At 37.4% G+C, this 5,169-nt stretch overlaps 1 non-coding gene across 1 annotated transcript; it reads left to right on the top strand.

Moving 5' to 3' along the window:
• The first annotated feature begins 4,890 nt into the window (after positions 1-4,890).
• Positions 4,891-4,964, top strand: Trnaa-agc (transfer RNA alanine (anticodon AGC)). The gene has a single exon. It is a non-coding gene; the product is annotated as a tRNA-Ala (tRNA).
• The last annotated feature ends 205 nt before the right edge of the window (positions 4,965-5,169 follow it).

The following is a 5,169-nucleotide window of genomic DNA, read 5'->3' as shown; positions in this document are numbered from 1 at the left end:
CGCTCCGACTTCGTTGTAGCATTCCTTCAGGTAAAGGCGCTGCAGCGTGGCAACAGGAGTAGTGTGCCTTCCCACGAGTCTCTGTGTTCCCATGCCAGTTTAAAACGGAAAACGTAGAAGGACGTAATTGTCCGCAGCATCCGTAGCTGTCCGTAAATATCCGTAAGCAGACGAAACTGTTGTGATTCGTTAACTTGCGGTTAATTTCGGATATTTACGGTATACGTAAGCGTGCGCAAACGGACGGTAGGTAAATGTTTTTTGCGGATGGTCTGCGTCCAAGCCACGGGTAGTTACGTTCATTTACGGATAATTACGTTTGGTTACGGTTACTTGCGTAAGTTTGCGTCACTGGCGTCCCTCTGCGAAATTTTGAACATTTCAAAATTTCGCAGGCTTGGCGACGTCATTTTGCGTTTCTTTACGGATGAGTTTCACGGACAGTTACGTCTACATACGTCCCTGCGGATGCCTGCGTCCACGCTGCGTCCCCCTGCGTCCACTCATTCGAATCTATCCGCGGCGGACGTAATCCATCGTAAAGCATTGTGTGACTGGGGCATAACAAGCCCGCGTAGTTTAATTACCCGGAAAGGGGTTTCAGGGCCTAAACTTCGTTGCGGGTGTATATAGGACTTACGTGCGCAATTCCGGGTAATTACGGGCGAGATACGTACTAGGTACTGTCATGTGCGGTCATCTGCGGGGACCTAAGGGTAGCAAATCTTGTTCTTCGCAAGTGGCACTCAACGCTTGCCCAGAAAGATGTGACACGGCCTGTGTTTAAGTATTGACTCTCTTTAGTATTATATTGCGTTTTGATTTTCATGAACACAGACAAAAGGCCGCCTTGAGAATTTCATTGAGGAGACCATCAGATCACAGAAGAAACAAGATAGACCTGTCAATGACGTGCTCTTCTCCCTCTTTTGCGCCGCCTCATTGGCTGGGATGGCTACATACGAATACCGGAAAGAATGCACCATCAAACTTAAACAGGAAGACCTTCATCACCAAACTCATCCGCCTGCAGATGCGCAACTTGACTTTGTAAGAATTAAGATTACAAAAGAAAAAAAGTTACTTACATGATTGCTTTGTACTCAACCCTTACTATAGACAAAGGCAAAACAGATTTCTTTTAAGAAATCAAAATGTTGATATTCTTGAGCTAAGTGCATCCACATAAGATGTCTAAAAAATGCATGCCCACAATTCGCTGTCCTAGTTTTCGGTTTGTTTGTTTGTTTGTTTGTTTTCATTAAAATTACATATTATATCTATATACTGTATATGTATATATATATATATATATATATATATATACCTTAAACAAAGTTCATGCTTTATTCACCAACCGCTTATTTCTGCACACAAATTTTCGCTCTTTCTCAAGTGTTGATGCTGCAAGTATCAACATTTGAGAAAGAGCGAATAGCTCGAAAATTTGTGTGCAGAAATTAACCGTTGGTAAATACAGCATGAACTTTGTTTCAGTTTTTGGGTTTTTTTTTTTATCTCGCCAACACATAGACTACCTACTCATATATATATATATATATATACAAGATTTTTTTTTTTATATATATATACATTGAGGTCAAAAATGGAATGTGCAATGTCAATGATGTGCTTGCTGTTCAGTTTTGAGGCATTAGAATATGAAAAAATGGACTGGATGTAAACATACATATCTCCCGTGAGAAAAGAAGTGAATTCCTTCAAAAAGGAAGAACGGTGAAAGTTAAATGATGTTCGCACTGAAATGTGTTCCCATTTGTGTGTACCTTATCTGAAGTATAAGTGTGTACACACGTATTGTCATGAAAAGACTGAACACACTTTTCGAATAATTGGCATTTCCTTTTCAGAGCACCACGCTTTAAAAAAAAAGTAAGGGCAAAGAGTCGTTTGCGCTAACTGTGCTCAAGTAAGCGGGTCAAGATAAAAGTGATAATAATAATAATAATAATAATAACAATGATAATAATAATACTTCTGCTACAACTACTACTACTAATAGCAATAATAATAACAATAATAATTTCGTATTTTCTCAGGATAGAATGTTTAGTGTCAGTTCGCATTATATTCAATTTTCCGTTGTTATTTCTTATAGTATTATGCAGTGTATTGTGTCGGACATAAAGCTCTACTGATCTTGAAATGTAAAAGAATAATTTACACTCTTTTCAACTCTGTGCCCCTGTGCGTAATGTGTGTATTTGTTTATTTTACAAAAACAGGCTTGCATAATATGAACACCTTTTTGATGTCATCCTGTGATTTTGTCATTTGACAGATCAGCGAAAATCCCATGGTTGCCGGAAGCTACCGTTCATTGGTCCTCGAATATTTTTTTGGTCGTTTACTCTGGGATGAACTTCAACCATATCATGATGAAGACTTATTCCAAATTACCAAGGAGATTTCCAAGCGAACACTGCTCTACATGAAGTTTCTGAATGACAGCAACGCACGAACGGGAGAATCTGTGGTGAATTATTAGACCTACTGCTTTAACGGGGAGGGGGTGGGCTCGCCCCCACTTGTTTTGCACGACACATGAAAATATATGGGGTGTAACCACTCTCCCCCCCCCCCCCCATTTTTTTTTTTATCCCGGAAGTGGCATCCGAAAAAAACAACAACGATTGAATGTGGTTAATCTTGTGTCGATCACCCAATGAAATTTTAAGTATAAGCGCCGATAAGTTTTTGTTTTCTTTCTTTTCTTTTTGTTTTCTGTTCTTCATCTCGTGCATGTCACCTGAATTTTTTTTCCTTGCTTGCTTGTTATGTATGAAACCCGGAAGTGGCACCAGAAATACCAACTGCGCCTCTTCCACTTTTTTATCATTTAACGTGGCGTCGTCCGTACGTTGGAAGTCTAAGCGGCATCTAAAGGTGTTCACCGGCTAAGATTCGCAGATTCCATAAAACACGGGTTGACCGCCGCGAGTGTTCCGTTTCAACAGCCATTTCTCGAAAAACTTCTCAGGGGACCTGATTATAGTAACCTACAGAAAATCGGCTAGCTTGCAGCGGCAACGAGTCATTTTATTCATTTATTCATTTCATTCACTATATTATGTCTATCCGTCCGGTGTAGACACGGTTATGTAATATACACGTAGGTTTTAGTTATTGACTATAGGTAGAATGTGTTTGTCTTCTATATCATTCTGTCGTCATATCTTTTGACATCCCCACCACAATACAAGGAAAGTTCAGACTCTACAGTTTCAGTACGTTCTCATAAACGAAAGAAATTGATTTGTATGTCTCTTTTCCATTCGCCTGAAAACGGTTTCTTTTTGTGTTTAAAATATATTTTCAATTAGAATAATTTGATATCATCGTAAGAGTTAATCGTACTATCATTACAAATAAGGACAGCAACGTTTCTTCTCCACCATGTGTCACACGATTGAGTTGCATATTTAAATGAATGGTTCGATAAACCTGTGTGTTTTTCTTTCAACTATACTGAGCTTTACTGATAGAGATAGAGTGTTTGATATTGTATGAGTTTGTATACCTGTATGCTTCTGCTTTTTAATGTTCTTGCGTATTCATAGTCAGATGCGCATGTGGTCTTCAACGGGGTATCGCGTGGCTCAATCGGATTAATGTCTAGGTTAAGCAAATGATAATAACTTCTTACCAACGGCAGCCTTTATGGGAAATCTAATAAAATCTAATGACTAACAAAGTGATATCTGAGGAATTTGTGAAAGATTTCTCTCATCGATGTTATTCTTTATCATATTGAATATGCCTTGCAAATACATTCCCTTTCAGACACAAGGGCGGGTTTGGATACTCGTAGCAAAACCGAACGAATTAATGGTAGTATCTAAAGTAACCTTTCGATGTTTTATGCATGCACTAATCAACGCATAACATGAATCAATAGCACATATGTAACGCGATAAATGGGTAGCAATAGAAATACAAAAAAAAAAATACGTAGGAGACATTAAGGACAGTTCTTAAACTTAGGTTCATTTCATCCTACTTATACAGGGATCAAAAGTTATGTTCTTAATGGTCGCCAAAAGCGTAATAATTTTTTTGTCCTTCTGAACAATATTTCATGTTCACGTCGAAAACAGTCATTTTAGCTTGATAAAGTGAAGGTCAGAGGTTCAAATGTTCATGTTCAATCGCAAGGGGAAATAGTCCTTTTGCGCTAAAGCCGTTTTAAACTTCTCCCTGCCGACTTTTTTTTAGAGGTGTACTTACTTTATAGTATTTATTTTGTCACTACTTCTTTTTATTGTTTTCTTTGCCATGTAAGCTATCAGAAATAATTTTTTGTGTTATATCGCCACCCTTCATTTATATAGTGTTTGTTCTAAAGAAGAGTCGAGCTACATGATAGTTTGGTTTAGGCAAAATCACAATATAAAATAAATCGTGTTATTTTGTAGCTGTTTTGTCGCAAATATCTAACATACTTCATATCGTTGAAGAAATGAATGAACAAACTGTTGACAAGTCAATCACTTTTGCGTGTTATGATGTCATTACAAAATTTGATTACACCTCCTGATTATAGTTGTATTCACAATATGCCAATTTTAAGCTTTGTTCAGTACTTATCCCATTACCAGGTTTTAAGATATCAACAAAAAGCTCCAATGGATTGCCCGTTAAATGTACATTTATGTATACACACACACACACAGAGACACACACACAACACATACACATATATTTGCTCAACTTTTTTTTTCTTTCTCTCTCTCTCTATATATATAAGTATGTAAATTATGTGATTAGTGTATAATATATATCATTGTTATCACTTCTCTTTGCTTCTGACATAGTTTCTGACCACACGAGCAAAGAGAGTTAAGGGTTTGGGACGAACACCGATCTAGGGCTTTCAATAGCTCAGTCGGTAGAGCACCGGTCTAGCAATCCGGAGGTCTCGGGTTCGAATCCCGATGAAAACCCATTTTCTTTGCTCAAAGTTTTCACTATATTTATATATATATATATATATATATATATATATATATATATATATATATATATTGTGTGTGTCTGTGTGTCTATTGGTGTGTATGATGTTCGTATTCAGGTCAGCTTAATACTATAAAAATGACCATTTGAGTATATGAATATAAGAACGACCCAAGTCCATGGAAGACCATTTCG

This window comes from Diadema antillarum, unplaced genomic scaffold, assembly GCF_040938485.1.
Source record: "Diadema antillarum isolate AM-2024a unplaced genomic scaffold, OU_Dant_1.0 seq00000708_RagTag, whole genome shotgun sequence".
Lineage (NCBI taxonomy): Eukaryota > Metazoa > Echinodermata > Echinoidea > Diadematoida > Diadematidae > Diadema > Diadema antillarum.
The sequence above is the reverse complement of the archived record's forward strand: the minus strand, read 5'-3'. Positions and strand labels throughout refer to the sequence as shown.